This window comes from Brienomyrus brachyistius, chromosome 4 (genome assembly GCF_023856365.1).
Source record: "Brienomyrus brachyistius isolate T26 chromosome 4, BBRACH_0.4, whole genome shotgun sequence".
Taxonomy (NCBI): domain Eukaryota; kingdom Metazoa; phylum Chordata; class Actinopteri; order Osteoglossiformes; family Mormyridae; genus Brienomyrus; species Brienomyrus brachyistius.
In genome coordinates this window covers 23,007,617-23,026,932 of record NC_064536.1, presented here as the reverse complement: position 1 = coordinate 23,026,932, position 19,316 = coordinate 23,007,617, and the positions used below count along the sequence as shown (strand labels likewise).

Below are 19,316 nucleotides of genomic sequence, written 5' to 3'. Positions count from 1 at the left end.
TCACTATAGTTGCAAAAATATGAAAACTGATCAGATAAAATTAAATTAGCCTGCAAAAAACCTTTTTGGCTTATAGTTGCTTCTTTATGTCAGCAGCCATAACACATGCAAGTTAGGACCTGGCCAGTACTTGCATGGGAGACTAACTGCTGTAAGAGGTGGGTGTGACCAACAGGTTAACCCATCCTGTGGTCTGTGTGGGTCCCAATGGCCCAGTGCAGTGACGGGGACACTGTGCTGTAAAAATGGTGCCGTCATTCAGATGTGATGTAAAACCCAGGTTCTGTATCTTGGATGTCATATGTGATTCCTCTGCATCTTTCAAAAGACTAGGGCTGGAACCCAATGCCCTGACTAAATTGTCCACTGTGGCCCTTTCAAATCTGGCCTCCTAATCATTCCATATGTCTAATTAGTGAGTTCTCTCCTACGCCTTCACCACCTTATCTACTGTGTGGTGAGCAGAATGGCTACCATTGCATCATCCAGGTGGGGGCTACACAGTGGTGGTGTTTGAAGCGGCTCACCATTGCTTCCATAAGATGCTTTGGGTGTCTTGAAAAGTGCCATATAAATGCAACATTCACTGCGCAGAGGGTGGGCGAGGGCACACGTCAGGGAAGCACTGGGGGTGCGATCCGCACATTCCCCGTCTGCTGATTATCGATGGTTGTCGCGCGAGGAACCGTAGATCACTCCCTCTTACACCATTTATACACATATTCATAAAGAGTCAGTACCAGTCCACTGTCGGTTACACTGATCATTCAGCAGAAAATTAGCCTGCAGAAACCTCATTTGCCAGCTTACACATTTAAGTTCACATATTTATGTCAAAAACTAGGAACTGAGAGCCAAACAAATGATAGGATTTTCTCACCCCTGAAGCCCATTGAAAAAGACACTGTTACTCGCCCCTCCCATATATCAATGAAGTTTTATTTTCTGTTTATTTTCCTATTAAGGAATGATATGATGCATGTAGAATAATGCATAACATTCCCATTTCGGCATTTATAACAGGAGTCCCCTCACCCGACTCAAATGGACCTTGGCAGCAGGGCCGTTTCAGGGCGAGGAGACAACACACATGGCCACCCCTGTGCCACCCCTAAATACACATGCTGCTTGGGTGTGAAATAAATGTAATCCATCCATCCATCCATTTTCCAAACCGCTTATCCTACAATGATAATTACAACAATTAACATTAATACTATACCTGACATTAACATGTGGCACAATAACTACATAATACATGGTAAATACACAGAGCTATTTACATTATTCACACTATTTACACTGCTGGCACCGGTCCAGCACGCCACTGCGCTGCCCGACAGGAATCCCCAGTGCTACACTGCCCCCCTTCTGGGGGGCACCCAACCTGGTACCCCCCAAAGTCCTGGCAGTGCACCAGACAGCACTGAGCCCTCTGTGGCCACAGGGCCCAAGGTTCCCCGCCGTCCTCCTCAGTTCCTGCTGCTGGGAAACTCATCCCAGGTCCTGCTGATGGTTTCTCCAAGTGGGCCAAGGGTTGGTATAGAAGCAGCCGGTCTCAATGCAACATGACAGCCCTGCTTCATAGATTCACTTCAGGACCTCCTGGGGGTCCCTCCAGTGGCTGTCCAGCTTGGGCAACCACCCATTTTTCTTGATGGGCCAGTACACCCAGAGTCCCCAGCCTGGGAGACCTGTCCCCAGCAGCGGATGTCATAGGCTCACCTCTGTCTGACTCTGGCCATGTCCTGATGTTACCTGGCCAGCTCATGCACGGTCCGCACATGGTCCTGGAGCTGGAGCAGATAATCCAGTCCTGGTGTCTCCGGCAGCTCCGGCCCAGGGGGTGAGGCAAACACCAGCTCTACCTGGGTCCACAGCCTACAGCTATACATGAGGGACGCAGGGGCACAGCCAGTGCTCTCCTGTACTGCTGCATGATAAGTCCACAGAACCAGGGGAAGGTGAGTGTCCCAATCATGCTGGTGCTCACCAACGAGGATTGTCTGCTAGGGAGCTGAGATGCGATTCAGCGTCTTCACCAGCCTGTCACTCTGTTGATGGGGGTGTGTGTGTGGGGAGGGGGGGCAGGGGTCTTCAGCAGCCAGCTCCCTAGCAGCCAGCTGACCTCATAGAAAACCAGCACCTTGAAGTTTCTCTCCTGGACACTGTACAGCTGCTCTGAAGCCCCAAAGCTCCTAGAGCTGTTTTCTGCCATGGTGGTCAGGTCACACTCTGCTCTGGAACCATGTGACCCTCAGCCCACTTTGTGAAGTAGTCCATGACCAAAAGAATGTAGTGATTCCCGGCCTCAGCGTGGGGAAAGGGGCCCAGGACATCGACCCCCACATGCTCCCCTAGGTACAGCTGGAGGGCAGACCGGCACTGCCAGCTAGGACCCCTCTGAGCCGCACATGCAGCACAGCAATGCAGGAACATCTGGGCGTCCTGCTGGCAGCCGGCCAGGTGAAGCGCTGCCACAGCTTCCTCAGCATCTTCTTTACGCCGTACTGCCCGGCCCCGACGGCTCCGTGCACTGACCTCAGCATGAGAGAGCACAGGTGTAGCGCCCCCTTCAGGCCTTTTGCTGGGCCCCAGTTAACAATCACTTGACGGGGGCCCTGAGTTCACTATGGTGTCTGTCTGTAGGCTATATGTTCCCTTCAAAACTAACGCAGGGCTAACATGCCCACCCTAAATACTTTAGTTACCTTATTCAACAACTACACAATATAAAATTATGCAGTTAAATTTAAGAACTTTACTACATAAAGGCTAATATTAAGACAAAATATTAATAAAATATATACAATGTAAACCGTATTTCTAATAGTTCACACTCCATTATTGCCAACTGAAAAACCTAAAATTGCAGCCTGATCTGGCTGCTCTCAGGAGCCGTAGCAAGTGACTCGTCAGGCACTCGGTCCCTCACCGCCGTGAATCGAATAGGTCTCTCTCTACTCGCAGATGTCCTCTGGAATTTAGTAGCTTCAGCAGTAAGCTTGCTGAGAGTGTGGAAGGAAGACATGCAGTCTTATCACTTCTCCCTCGTATCCCGTATCTCCTCAGTTGATCCCAGCCCTTTACGGGGTTTCATGGGATTACTCCCATTGGCAGATATTAAATGAATAACTCATTAAATTATATTTAACAAGCAATAAAAAGAATATAAAACACAAATGATGCAGAGCATGTGTCAGCTCAGTACATAAGAAATTTACAAACGAGAGGAGGCCATTCGGCCCATCAAGCTCGTTTGGGGAGAACTTAACTAATACATCAGAGTTGTTAAAATTTTATCCAGGTCTAATTTAAAGGAACCCAGGGTTTTAGCTTGCACTACACTAACAGTAAGACTATTCCATACTCTAACTACAAGTTCTGTAAAGAAGTGCTTTCTCAAATCCATTTTAAAATGTTCTCCCGCTAATTTCCATCTATGGATAATACTGTAGTAGCTATTTGGTTGAACAGCATCCAGACCTATTAGAATCTTATATACCTGGACCTTGTCCCCCCTTAGTCTCCTTTCCTCGAGGCTGAACAGATTCAGCTCAGCTAACCTCTCATCATAAGACAATCCTCTAAGTCCAGGAATCATTCTCGTAGTCCTACGCTGCACCCTTTCTAAGGCAGCAATGTCCTTTTTAAGGTAAGGTGACCAAACCTGCACACAATATTCTAGGTGGGGTCTTACAGTGCCAAGGAATTGTATAATTGTAGCATCACCTCCCTTGACTTAAACTCCACACACCTAGAGATGTAACCTAACATCCTATTGGCCTTTTTAATTGTTTCCCCACACTGGTGAGAGTGGGACATGGAAGCATCAACATACACACTGAAGTGTTTCTCATAATCAGCTACCTTTATTTCAGTGGAACCCATAAATTGTCTGTACTTTATATTTCTGCTCCCTGCATGGATTACCTTACATTTATCTACGTTAAATTTCAGCTACTAGCTATCTGTCCATCCACTAATTAATTCAAAATCACGTTGTAGCCTCTGTGCTGCTAGATCAGTATCTGCTACATCCTCCCCAAAATTATACAAATCAGATTAATCATATACACTTTATCTAAACAAAAGAACCAGACACTGGGTTACACAGGCTCTGGGGCACCAGCAGCTGCTCCCCTGCACCGTCCAGCGATCAGCTGCGGCTTAACAGCAGGCCCTCGTGTACCTCCACGGTGCCCCACTGGGTGTGGTAGGCCTTGTTCTCTGGACCGGAGGCTGATATCGCCTCCCAACCCAGTCACCCTCCTTCATCCAGCTGCTCCCTCACCCTGGTCAGCATGGGGCTGCTGTGCTGCTCTGTGATGATCTGCTGGCAAATGAAGTCTTGGTGGTGGCCTGGTTGTCCTGCACTGTGAGCTGCTTCAGGGTCAGTGAGACAGAGTGTCCACGTTTCCATATAGCTTCCCAGGGTGATGTTGGACCTCAAAGTCAAACTCTGCCATTACCTCCAACCAACAGACCAGCTGTCCTTCTGAGTGCCAGAAACTCAGGAGCCACCCAAGTGATTTGTGGTCCTTCCACAACCAGAACCACTGGCCACTGAGGTACAGACGGAAGTTCTTGCCGGCCTAGATAGAAGCTCCCTTCACGGTCCTGCCTGTGATAGCACAGCACCCAGCCCCTCGTTGCTAGTGTCCGTGTCCAGAATGAAAAGGAGATGAGGGTCCAGGTACTCTAGCATGGGGACATCGGTGAGCGTCACACAGAGCTGGTTAAAAGCCGCGGCTCAGGCATCTGTCCACGCAAAACCACTTCCCTTTTCTGTAGACGGTGCATTGTGTTTGCCATGCTGGCGAAGTCCTTACAAAGTGTTGGTAATATGACACTAACCCCAGGAAGCTGTGCAGCTCTGCTACAGTCTGTGCAGGGGGCCAGTCTCACACAGCGGCCGTCTTCTGCGGGTCGGTGGCCACGCCCTCCCTCTGATGATGTGGCCCTGGAAGAGCATCATGCACTGGAGGAGGGAGCACTTCCGGGGGTTCAGCCACAACCCTGCGCAGAGGGTCCCTGCAAACACTGTCTTTAAGTTCCACAATGTCCGGGCAAAATCAGCGGCGTAGAGCAGCAGATAATCAGTGTTGATGACGCATTAGGTCCAGGTGAGCTGGGACATTAGCCTCCATTAGCCTCTCGAAGGTGACCAGGCTGTTACAAGGGCTGAATGAAACTGACTGAACTGTCATAGCCTGTGACCGATGGTGAACACGGTCTTAGGGTGGTTTACTGGGGACAGTTCGACCTGCCAGTAGCCACTCCGGAGGTCTAAGGAGCTGAACCATGTTGACCCTGTGATGCATGGAAGCACATAGGAGTCCCTCCTTGTCACCTCATTCAATGGTTGATAGTTGAAGCAAAAGCAACATGACCCATCCTTGTTGGTGACAAGGTCCGTGCCGCTTACGGACTGTGGGAAGGCTTCATGACTCTTGTCTGCCATTTCTTGGATCTGCTGCTCAGACACTTGTAGTTTCACCAGAAGCATTTGGTGCAGATGCAGATAGATGAACAGGGCTGATTGCTGTACTGCCACAGTTGCTGCACAGCCTGCACTGTCTATGGAGACGGTCCTGCTGTGGTGCTGCCGTTCAGCACAGTCTGGACTGGAGTTGCAGTCGTGTGGCTGGTGGAGACTTTCCCTCAGGAGCTGTGAGCAGATCTTTTCCCCCCACCGGGTGGACGGCTCTCCTCCTCTCTTCCCCCATCGCTATCCCTGGCTGCTGCTGGCCACTGCTCTCATACTGGAGGACCCCCACATCTGTACCCAAAGCAGAGGGCTGCCCCCAGCAGATCGATGGTGGCCCCTAGCTGTACTAGTAAGTCCAGTCTGATAACACAGGGGTCAGCAGTGCTGGCTAGTCAGACCTCTTGTACCACCGATTGTCCTGTCAGCGTGACTTTCAGCTACCCCTCCCCCATGGACATGCGCACGATGGGTGCAGCTCAGCTGTAGGGGTGGGGCTCTGCTAAATAGAGCTCGCAGTGCCTCCTCTTCCAGAGGCATCACCAGGTGCCCCCCATCTTGGGGGACCAGTGATTGGGCCGTGCCACCAGCCGGACCCGTACTTGGGAGGGTTCCAGGGGCCATTACCCACTGTACCGGGGCAGCTTTAGGGGGGTCTTCACTGCGATCGGCCGTGTCCCACGTCATGCTGCTCCCTGCTGAGCTCTGTCACCTTTATCCTCAGGTCTGACACCAGTGTGGTTCAGGTACCAGAGTCACAGATAAGCACAGGAAGGCTACAAAGATGGGGTTTCCTGATGTCTGCCAGTCATACTCACAACAGACACACAACACAATACATGGTAAATACACAGAGTTATTTACACTATTTACACTGATGGCACCAGCCCAACATGCGACCTTGCTGTCCGATGGGCCCACAATGAAACAACTTGTTTTGATTAAATGTTGTACTTACTATCATTGTATTTGCAAAAATAAAAGTTTAATGAATGATTAACTGATTATAGTATAGAATTAGCCTGCAATATCCTGTTTTGCTTTCCTGTTTATTTCGATTTCCATGTATATGCCAACAACAGTAACCGACAGCCCAACTGAGCCTCTTTTACAGTATGTTTATTTATATATTTATGCTTTTATGAATTTAACATTCACTTAAAACTAAACCAAAGAATGTTACTTCTCATATTAAACCCCATGAAGTAGCACATTAACTCTTATTTCTCCCAGGTGTCAATTATGTTGTTGTTCAATACTAAAATTTGGTTCCTCTAGTATATTAAAATATTTTATCCTGTGTTTGTGTTAATGTCCTTCTTTTAAGTCTGAATGACATGTTACATACTGTGCATCTCATTAGCTACAGTCTGCAGTACAGACATCTTACCCGCAGTGACTGACAGCTCCATCCATGTTCCCACAGCTGAACCTCTGCTGATCTCCACACCACACCAGTAGTAATCAGAGTCCCCAGTTTGCAGATTGTTCATGCTCACAGTGAAGACTCGCTGGTCAGGATCATCTCTGATTGACACATCATCCTTCGTCTGTGGAGAGTCACTGCGTACAATGGGAGTACATAGATGGCTATAAAGCCATCTGCACCAGTATTTCACATGTTGCTGATATATGTTCTCATAGAAACATGGGATGGTGACAGATTCTCCTCTCTGTACAGACACCGATCCCACTGAGGACACACTGTCAGCACCTGTGGGGAAAACAACCAACTGAATTCACATTTTCAGCATCACAGTATCTCTGGTTAATATTATATATTATCAGTTTGTGTAACACTTGTACCAGGACTCATGGCACAGAGAGATGGGTTTAAGAAGACAGTGAGGAGGTGAAACAGCAAGACTGTCATTTTGCCATAAGAACAAGGGAAAGACACAGGAAAACAAAGCAGGTGTGTTCTAGGGGAGGGTCAATCATCCCCATCAGGGGAACATAGCCATAGTCCACATCATTTATTGAGCAGGGATGGGGAGGGACTGGACGAATTGTTTCAGTGCAGCATTTGCCATTTGGGCAGCCCTGTTTTAGGGTCTGAGAGGAAAACGAGTAGCTTAAGTCGCTGGTAATAAAGGCACAGTGAGGAGAATGAATGGGATCATCACTTTGTGGTGACCACACCCCTTTAACACTAAGGCTGTATTTGTAAATACATCAAATTCAGTCATTTTTGTCTTTTGAATGGCATATGATAAGTACTGAACTGCATTTTAGCTTAGTGATCCATCTTCCATATGCGTATCCAGTACAGAATCAGTGGAGCTGATCTGAGGCAGCACAGGGCACAAGGCAGTGGAACACCCAGGATAGGATGCCAGTCTGTCACAAAGGCAGGGGAACACCCAGGACAGGATGCCAGTCTGTCACAAAGGTAGGGGAACACCCAGGACAGGATGCCAGTCTGTCACAAAGGAAGGGGAACACCCAGGACAGGATGCCAGTCTGTCACAAAGGTAGGGGAACACCAAGGATGGGATGCCAGTCTGTCACAAAGGAAGGGGAACACCCAGGACAGGATGCCAGTCTGTCACAAAGGTAGGGGAACACCCAGGACAGGATGCCAGTCTGTCATAAAGGTAGGGGAACACCCAGGACAGGATGCCAGTCTGTCACAAAGGAAGGGGAACACCCAGGACAGGATGCCAGTCTGTCACAAAGTTCTCTTAGGAATCCATTCCTGTCAGATTTCCTGTTCCTTTAACTACGCATGGCTATATCTGCAAATCTGAAAATTTTTCTGATTAACATTCTGGTCAAAATATCGTGTATAATATAATTCTGACATACTGTTGTTAATATATAATTCACTCCAACCTAAATCCGTAAGACAAATTTGGATGCAGAATTCCATGCTATCTAGGTATATGAATTTATACACACATCAGCCACAAGACAGAATAAGACCATTCCTGTATACTGCTGCCACATAGTGGACAAAAATCATCCGGTCAGTCTACATTTAACCTCTGCACTACAAAGAGGAAGTGACAAAAACCATAATAGGTGATCCCTTGTTCTGCATTTAATGAAAAAGAGAGAGAGTGGTAAGGAGCGTATGCTGATACAGCACATTACCTCAGCACCACACTGGTTTGGATGGAGTGGAACAGTATTACGTGTTTTTTTTCCAGTGGCTGGAGGTCATTACCAATCCTTCACTGCCCCAGTGAAACCAGTTGCTCAGCAGTCTGACAGGGCAGCCAACAGGGGCTGCAGCCCCATGGCTGATGATTTTAGAGCAGCTGAACAGAAACTCCTCTGACGTGTGGAGATTGAGTCTCCCTGAACAGTACGCTTGTCTTGAAGCTGTACCTATCAGCAGTAGGTTGGTGTAGCTCACACCTAAGTTTGACACAAGCCTAATTAGGGTAGGAAGCCGCCTACACACATGCCATGGCAGAGCCCAGGATGCAGCGTAACCCATTGCTAGATCCGATCCATAGGGTCACCTCACTGCGGATTAAGGGTTATGATGAGCAGCTGCATCTTTTAGGACCAGAACATGTTTTTGCGGAACTGATGAGGTGCTGTTGGGTTCTCAGGGGAAAGACAACAGTCCAGAGAAGCAGTTTGGATGTATGTCGTGTCACAGACACCGTGGTTAATCCCTCAGATGGCTGATTTGCCCCCCTCTAGTTTGAGACTGCATTGTTCAGCATTTTACTCCACAGGTATGGACTGATTTGGTCCTTTCTTAGTGAAGATCGGAAGGAGACAGGAGAAGTATAAGTGTCTCACTACAAGAGTGTTGTACCTATAGATCTCATGCTTAGCCTTGACACAGACTCATTCCTCGTCATTATGTAACTGTACTGCATGGAGAGGGAAGCCAGGGCACGAAGTTTAAGGGAGCCACTGTAGTACTGAGCTGAGAGGCTCTTAATGCTTTAGGATCCTCTATAAAGGAGCAACTGGCAGCCCAGAAAATCACTTCCCACATTAATCCACCTAGTGCTCCACCTGCTCAGTGAAGGCAGCCTTGTACAGCACCTTAGGCCCACATACTGCGGACTGTACTAGCTAAGGAAGAAGGGATTAAGTGTCCTTGGATGTAGCTGATCCTGATCCCATCTCACCCAATACTCTCCTGATGGGGCGGCCAAATTCAGCCCTTCCTCAGGTGATCTACCCCACATCAGAGCGACTCAGCCGAAGGAGATGGAGCCAGGTACTTGCTGACCAGCTCTGGAGGAGCTTCATCAGGGATGACCTGCTAACCCTCCAGACCAGGGATGACCTGCTAACCCTCCAGAACAAACAGAAATGGTAGATGGACGCAGCCAACCTGGCGAATGGGACTAAGGTTATGATTGTGGATCCTCAAACACCTCAAGCACGGTCAGTGTGGTTGACATGGTTAACATCCACATATGTGTTCTAATCGGCTCCCTGCTGAGATCTCCATGTATAAACTGGCATCTCCAGTGTCTAAATCCTTCTTCCCTTTTCACATTTGGTTTCACTTATTTCTCAGTTTATGGGAAAGTGTCTCTGTATAATGTACTTTTTCTGGTAAACTCCAACCTGTCTCTTCCCTGTTTCTCAATGATGAAAAGCCTCTTACTTGCTTTATTCCTTGCACTTCACACCATTTAATGTTCTTTAAGGTCACATGAGGTCATCCTCTGATTTATGAGTCACAGCTGTATAAGTTGACAGTCGTCTCTGGCATTAAAAAGCTGCTTCTACCCTCTACATGGATACTGTAGTTTCTGGATGTTCCCAGTGTCTCCTGCTTTGTTTTGTTCTTGTTACTGCTGTCTTAGTAACTTTGAGCCTGGAAGCAGCCTGCTGTGCAGTGTAACCTTCTGCCAGCAGATCCAGGATTAAACCAGGATTTTAAGAAGCTGATCGGTTTAAAAATATAGGAGTGATATCTTAATTTTTTCCAGAGCTGTATAATATAGAGCCTTGTGCTGATTGGGTGTCAGACAGTGGTTGGATCTGCCCTGGTTATTCCCTGGAAAACAACCCCTCCACCACCAATTTATCCAGCAAAACACACAGACCCCCTTCATGAGTAAGGCTGTCGGGCTCATTTAGTATTTATCTAAGCAAATTTAAGCATAAATGATTCACAATCAGATTTTAGGTTAATACTTACTTTCAGTGCTGGTTGTGGTTGTAGTTCTCAGACTGACAGTAATATGAACTGGGATCTGCACGTTTCCAGTATCACACCAATACCAGCCTGTGTCCTTCCTCTCCAGTCCCCTCATTGTCACACTGAAGACGTTATTTTCTCTGTCATCCGTGATCAGAACAGGCCTCCCATCCAAACCCCAAGACCTTGATACACAGGAGCGCCTGACCTTACACCACCGCTTCCGACTGTAACTGTCTGTATAGCGACACTGAACAGTGACACTGTCTCCTTCCACACCCGTCACCTCCTGTTTGTCCACTGACAGCTCTGGGAAACCTGAACACACAGATTAGGAACAAACACTGTGATATTTACATAACAATAAAATAGTCATGAATATGAGCCAGATATGTTAATATTATACACATATATTTCATACCCATGTAAAGCTAAAGCAAAGGACAAAAGGATAAAAAAAAAAAAAATCTCTCTTTATTCTGACATTTAACAAATACAAAAAAAACTGCTGATCCTAACTGACCTAAAACAGATTTACTCTGATTAAATGTCCGGCAGTGAGAAAAAAAGTTTTTGTGTCTTTTTCTGAAGTTTATGTAAATTTTTCATTTCAACTATTTTTTAAAATATTTTCTCCTCTATTTGTTTTAATGTCCTTCTTTTTTGTCTGAATGACATGTTACATATTGTGCATCTCACTGGCTACAGTCTGCAGTACAGACATCTTACCCTCAATGACTGACAGGTAAACCCGTGTTCCAACAGCTGAACCTCCGCTGATCCCCACACCACACCAGTAGTAACCAGAGTCCACAATTGTCAGCTTGTTCATGGTCACATTGAAGACTTGCTGGTCAGGATCATCTCTGATTGACACTTCACCACTTTTATTTTGAGAGTTACTGCGCACTATGGGAGTACATGAACTCCAGTCACTCCCATTGCACCAGTATTTCTCATGTTGTTGATACATGTTGTCATAGGAACATGGGATGGTGACAGATCCTCCTCTCTGTACAGTCACCGTGTTCAGTCTGGACACACCTGCAGGGACAGTATGAAAATTACCCAGCTGATTAACTCTCACTCCCTCTTACACCATTTATACACATATTAATAAAAGGTCAGCACCAGCCCACTGCAGGTCACATTATGTCATTCTGTAGATTATTTAAATTTGTTGTATTAATTTCCTGCCACTATATTTGCCAAGATAAAAGTGCAATAAATTATTAACTTATTGTTTAGAATAAGATTAGTTCACAAAATCCTCCTTTGCTGGAATACACTTGTTCAAATTTATATATATTGGTCAAACATCAGTAACAGAGCTGAACAGATGCTTCTTTGCTGTATGTTAATTTATATATTAATCTGTTTCTATTAAATTTATTTAAAATCAATTTTCACTAAAGGACACATCTTAGCATATTACTTATCATATTTAACCCCCTGAAGTAGCCCATTTAAACTGACACTGTTACTTCTCCCAGGTCTCATTCATGGTATTGATCAAAAGTAAAATTAGGTGCCTCTTGTATATTAAAATATTTTCAATTGAATTTTTGTGTTAATGTCCTTCCTTTCTACCTGAATGACATGTTATATACTGTGCATCTCATTGGCTACAGTCTGCAGTACAGACATCTTACCCCCAATGACTGACAGGGAAACCCGTGTTCCCACAGCTGCACCTCCGCTGATCTCCACACCACACCAGTAGGAACCAGAGTCCCCAGCTTTAAGATTGTTGATGGTCACAGTGAAAACTTGCTGCTCAGGATCATCTCTGATTGACACTTCACCACTTTTCTTTGGAGAGTCAGTGCGTACTATGGGAGTACATGAGCTCCAGTCACTCCCTCTGCACCAGTATTTCACATGTTGCTGATATATGTTGTCATAGAAACATGGGATGGTGACAGATCCTCCTCTCTGTACAGTCACCCGAATCACTGAGGACACACTGTCAGCACCTGTGGGGAAAACAACCAACTGAATTCACATTTTCAGCATCACAGTATCTCTGGTTAATATTATATATTATCGGTGTGTGTAACAATTGTACTAGGAGTCATGGCACAGAGAAATGGGTTTAAGAGGACAGTGAGGAAACAGCAAGACTGTCATTTTGCATAAGAACAAGGGAAAGACACAGGAAAACAAAGCAGGTGTGTTCTAGGGGAGGGTCACTCAGCTATCATCCCCATCAGGGGCACATAGCCAAGGTCCACATCATTTACTGACCAGGGCTGGGGGGGGTGACTGGACTGAATTGTGTTTCAGTCCAGAATTTGCCATTTGGGCAGCCCTGTTTTAGGGCCAGAGAGCAAACCAGGTCCTTTCTTCCACATCTTCCACAGGGTCAGTACAGTACAGGGAGCATGGAGCTGATCTGAGGCAGCACAGGGCACAAGGCAGGGTAACACCCAGGACAGGATGCCAGTCTGTCACAAAGGCAGGGGAACACCCAGGACAGGATGCCAGTCTGTCACAAAGGCAGGGGAACACCCAGGACAGGATGCCAGTCTGTCACAAAGGCAGGGGAACACCCAGGACAGGATGGCAGTCTGTCACAAAGGCAGGGGAACACCCAGGACAGGATGGCAGTCTGTCACAAAGGCAGGGGAACACCCAGGACGGGATGCCAGTCTATCACAGGGCAAACACTCACATACAGTCACTATGGGCACTTTTACAGGCATCAATTCACCTGGACTATGTATTATTGAATATAAAACCAGAGAGCTCATAGGAAACCAGTGCAAATACAGGGAGACCATACAAACTACCCACAGAGAGCTGGGCCAGATACTGGAACCACAAGCCTGGAGGTGTGAAGCCCCCATGCTGCCCAGCTAGAGCTTAATTACTTTTCCAAACCTGCTGCAGAATAAAATACAAATCTGAAGGCCAATTCATACTTTCCTTTTCTGCAGGTGATGTAAGATCTGGTGAGGTGACGTAAATTTCATCATCAGGTGCGTGTAGCCCAGATTTATTTTTTTTATCTGCCGGGGATTGACTAGATGTTTCCAGTACGTGGCAGCCCTGACTTTTACAGAGCAGAGGTCAACCAGGAAATAGCAGAAGAAGAAGAATTGTTGCAGGAGATGTGCAGGTATCCGCTAATCTATTTTTTACATTTTTACTGTCCAGATCATTTTTACTGTCCAAACATTATACCACAGTATATGGTATTTTCAAAAACAATACTACACTGCCCAAGCCCCTACTAACAACTTTAAAACTGTTTGTAAAATTCAATTCAAAAGCAGCCTCACTAAAATAAAAATACATGCATACATAGTTATGTAGACAAGCATGTGACATTAAGTTTAGTTAAAGTGCAACTTTACAAGCTACACTGACCATCACCTGCACTGTTACTGTTCACCAGTCTGATGGCTTCTGGAACAAACACAAACTTCCTCCTATTTGTTTTACATACATGGGGTCTGAATCACATTCCTGATGGCAACATATGAAAGTCACCATATAGGACACGGGTGGGGTCATTGATAACCTTACATGGCTTTTAAGGACTTGTTCAGAATTAAACTGCACTAGAGATCTATGTGTTTGTCCAATAAAGGTTAACAACGCCATGTAGTTGATTGTTGTCTATTTAACAGATTTAAACCAGCAAATAAATAAAAACATTAAAATACTTTCAATAAAAGAAGAATAAAACATTGTTTGTAGTCTTTGATCTACTCCAAAGGGGTTTAATTTACGTAGGAAATACAGTCACTGCTGGACTTTTCCACAGTGATCTCTGTATTGTCACTAAATCTCAGTCTGTTATCAAACACAGTACCCAAGTATTTGTAGGTCTGGGCAACTCTAAAATTAGTGCCATGAATTGCTGTTGCGGGATGTGAATGTGGTTTAGTGAGAGGATCATATCTTTTGATTTGGACACATTTCAATCCAGAAAGGATTTATCACACCAGTCTACAGATTCTTGTATTATGGGTTCGTATGAATGATCTGACCAACTGAGAAGAGGCATGATGACACTGTTATCAGCAGTATGCAGAGTAAAAAGTAAAGGAGAAAGTACACAACTCTGCAGTGAGCCAGTGGAGGCAGAGATGGATTCAGATGTTCAGCCATATATAACTACTGTCTGAGTTCTGTTAGAGAGGAAACTGATAATCCGTCTCATGAGCTGACGATCCAAATGAAAACAAGATATAAGCTGTCTGACAAGTATGTGAGGTTGTACTGTTGTGCTGCCCTCATTACACGTCCTGTACAAGACTAGACAGCCAGCGAACTCTTTCCCACATCAAGACTCTGAAGACAGCGTGTTCCTTTGTACACAGGTTTACTGAGCAGGGAAAGTGTAAAACTGAAAGTACAAGACGCTACCATTTACTTACAGGCGAGTTTGCGTTTCATATACATACCTAAACAGTGCAATATACAAATATAAGTTTATCGCTCTGTTCTTTACTGCAAATATATGTTTAACCAAAAATATAGTGCTACAGTATCAAACATCAAAACAAGGATCGGTGCTCGCAGATAAAAATAACACAATACATACCCACGATGCTACTGAAGGCGCAAGATGTTTGCAGACGCTGTAGTAAGAGCAGATTTAACAGTATTTGTGTGCAGCTCATTCCACTACTAGCTCTAATACGCAAGTGTGGTTACGTGGTGAATATGCAGGCAAGTATGCGAACACTTAAAGGGACTCAGCAAGTTACGAGGAAATATTAAACGGATTTATACTACGGGACCGTTGAATGCTTGAATCTGATTGGCTGACGAACGTTCTGAGGTGTGCAATTATTTTCAGATAACCGCACGGCGAACGTAGTTCCAGGCAGCTCTCTTGACCGCATTACAGTTCCATATCACTTCGCATAGTTAACTGTAATAACGGAAATTAGCATACAGTACCTATACAGCACACAGGACTAACAAAAACAACAACATGACAGACGATTTTCCGAAAGTAAATTTTAATATTTACGGTGAATATGAAACTTTCAACAACTGGTCTGCAGCAGTATTAGTTAGCCTAGTGTACCAACTTAAAGGCTACACATGACATTTCTCGCTAGCGAGGTAATAACAGCGCTGCATCTTAAAGCAGACTTACAGTTTAGAGACGGTGCTTCAGAACACTGTTGAGGGACACACAGAGGTAGCCTAATTCATACAAGCTCTCTGTTTCTCTTTCTCTGTCTCTCTCGCTCTCTTTCTAATAACTTCATTATTAACTGCATTAGTCTGCTATCAACGGCTCAAGCCTCCATTGCCAGCTTTAAAATGACGTTTTGGAACTAGCAAAAGAGTCGTTGGATGAGATGCGGAAGAAATAATCCTACTCACAATAGCGATTTAAGTAGAAAAACCGGACGAATCCCTTGAAATATATCATCTGATCGATGTCTTGAGGTGTGGCAACCGTAGTATAAGCGGAATAATTGACTCCGGACCGTTGAATTATTAGAAAATAATGCACACCCGAGGTGTAACGGCCACTCCGCTTCGCGTCGTGGCCGCATTACCACCTCGGGTGTGCATTATTTTCTAATAATTCAACGGCCCGTCGTCAATTATTCCTTACTTAAACTTTACACAATATGTATTTCAAGTAACGGAACAATTGTGTTAAAGGCTGATGGAAAGACTGATGGTGATGGAAAATCAACAAAAGGTAATCCCGCGTATGTATTTCCATCCATTTTCCAAACCGCTTATCCTACTGGGTTGCGGGGGGTCCGGAGCCTATCCCGGAAGCTATGGGCACGAGGCAGGGAACAACCCAGGATGGGGGGCCAGCCCATCGCAGGGCACACTCACACACCATTCACTCACACATACACACCTATGGGCAATTGAGTAGGGGGCCATACTTTTAGCACGTACGCACATTTTACCGATTTTTTGGACCCCCCTCCGCCCCCCCCTGCACGCACACATACGCTGGGTAGTTGACCTCCACCCCCCCGCGTACGTACGCATGAGTCGACTTATGCACTGCTTTTTGGAGCTACAAACGTTCCTGTTAACTTTAGGAATAACAAAAGAATTATGTCATGAGATTTACTGTAATAAAATCACATTCAAATGAAACGAAATGCAACAAATAAGACTTCTTCAATTCTTATACATGTAGTATTTCAGTCGGCACTTGGAGGAATAAGCTATAAGGACTAGCGTATTCCTCAAAAGTCGACATAAGCATGGCAGACGCAGGACAGTTAACGTGCCATAATGGAGCTTGAAAATTTGAAATTCTATGAAAACTCCTGAACATTCGCTAAAAAAAACTGTTTACTCTGTGCAGAGGCCAATATTGAACTAAACGTCAAATACATAAGATGGCGTATTTCACCATTTGATCACGGCTTTAGAACCCAAATCGGAAGTCCGAACTGTAAATTAGGCTATGTACTGAAATTAAGAGATTACTACCCATATACATATTCATGTAATGGATTCAAAGAAGGTTTTTGGTCGGCCGACATTTCAGTGCACTGTGACCTTCAAAAATGGCTGATGATCGGGAGATGAACTAAAGACGTTTTGAGTTATATGCACGTATGGAATGCACTCCAGCAGGTCAGGTTTCGCGAACGAAACACTTAATTTTGAAATTTCTCAAGTTGATTCACCCCCTCCAGCATAAGCACACATACGCAAAATCCGGTCAAATTTTTAGACCCCCCTCCCCCCTTCCGTGCGTACGTATGTATGTACTAAAAGTATGACGCCTAACTCCAATTAGCCTCAGCATGTTTTTGGACTGTGGGGGGGAGAGACCAGAGTACCCAGAGGAAACCCCACGATGACATGAGGAGAACATGCAAACTCCACACACATGTAACCTAGACAGAGACTTGAACCTGGGTCCCAGAGGTGTGAGGCAACAGTGCTAACCACTGCACCACCATGCCACCCTGCTTATGTATTTGTTTGCTCTAAATGTGCATGCAGAGCATTCAAAATAAACAACTTTGCATCATCAGCACCTCTCCTGGCTGCGAACTGCAGGGGGTCAAAAACTGGTGCAATTAGGTTCAGGATTTCTGCTTTAATAGTTTTATCAAGAGTTTTCATTGCTAATGATGCTAATGCTATAGGCAGAAGGTCGTCCAGTGTTTTAGGTCTGCAGACCTTTGGGATTGGAATGATGGTAGAGTCCTTCCAGAGATCAGGAACAACCTCACAGTTTATGGACAGTTGGAATAGAGTTTGAAACAAAACACTCAGTATCTTTATTTCCTTCCACATTTTCCGTCTGCAACTTCGGCTTTGTTCACTTTGATCCTGTTCAGATGTTTAGCTACAGACTGGATGGGAACCTGCAGTGGCCGCCCACGTGAAAAAATGCAACCTTTTCACTACACTGCTTGGACTTGTGTGTGTTGCGATGCATCCCTACTCTTCTGGTCTGACAGAATATCACTACTGCATGCAGGCAACAGCGACGACCATCTGCAGCAACAGGTAAATGTAGCATGGAAACAAGCTGCTGCAAACACGCAAGGAAAAGGGAAGAATGAATGGGGCTTAATTGAGGCTGATCTTGAGCCCTGATAAACAGAGACCTGCTGCAGTAGCACATGAAGCTGGGTGTTTAGACCCCTCTGACTGTACACACAGAAATGACTGACGGCATCCCGGCTGTCTGCTCACATAACCACCTGTGCTGCTGAAATTACCCCAGTAAGATAATCGTACACAACACAGAACATCAAAGCATGCAGAAAACAAGGGCATTTTATCTGCACTAACGGTTCTTAACTCCCTCACTTTTCTCTTGTGCATGAGCATAAAGCACCTAAATCATTAGCATGATATAGAAAATATTCTCAGACACACTTATTCTGAACAGCAGAAATGTCGTCATACAGCATGTGAGTGTGAGACTCTGTATAAACACTGTGTGCTGTATACAGAGGGTCTGTCCTCAGGCCTTTGGTTCAGCCTTTATTATGTTTTATACAGTTTTCTATAGTGTCACTGCAGTAGGTCCTTTTAATCTATGTGGATCAGTAGGAAACAAGAGGTGTAATGGGAAGGTGTCTCTGTAAGACATGGGTGGGGGGTGTCCTGGGAGGGGGGGCAAAGTCAGGTGATGAGCACATTGATTCACTTCACCTGGGTCTTATCAGCAGTCCTATCAGACTGAGAGCTGTTTGTGTTTCTCTCAGCTTCCAACAGACACACGCAGACACAGACGCCCAAGTTCACAGCCTGTTGTTTCATTACAGAAATTCTTACAGATAAAACACAGATAAAATACACTTATTTGGGTCTTACTGACCTCAGGTCTGTGGAGACTGACACTCCCTTCCGGATTCTCCATATTTTCACTGTTTCTCTGTCTCTGTCTGTGACCAGGACTCCTGGAGTCCAATAAAAACCCACTTTCTCCCCTCCACTTGGTTTATACAGGTTCTGCACTCTTCTGTTCGGTTTACATGGGGTGTCGCTCCTTCTTACTAACTGACCACAAACTTTATGGTCATGCTGCCTTTGCACAGCCCACCTCACCAACATCATCACTTACAGCAATGCCTGGCTGTGGCATGTGTGGCTGGGGCTCTACATCAGCAGGAAACTGTCGGCAAGACAATAAACTTCCTTTGCAAGAAAGACAAAGTATAGCAGCACTGAGATACAGTGACTGATAATTAAGTGAGCTGTCCTCACCTTCTGCTTCTACTTCCT

General features: G+C 45.4%; 1 protein-coding gene across 1 annotated transcript in view; it reads right to left on the bottom strand.

The window, feature by feature from the left end:
* LOC125739920 (uncharacterized) overlaps nt 1-19,316 on the bottom strand; it is a 645,903-nt gene that overhangs the window by 206,861 nt on the left and 419,726 nt on the right. The gene's annotated exons all lie outside the window — the stretch shown is intronic.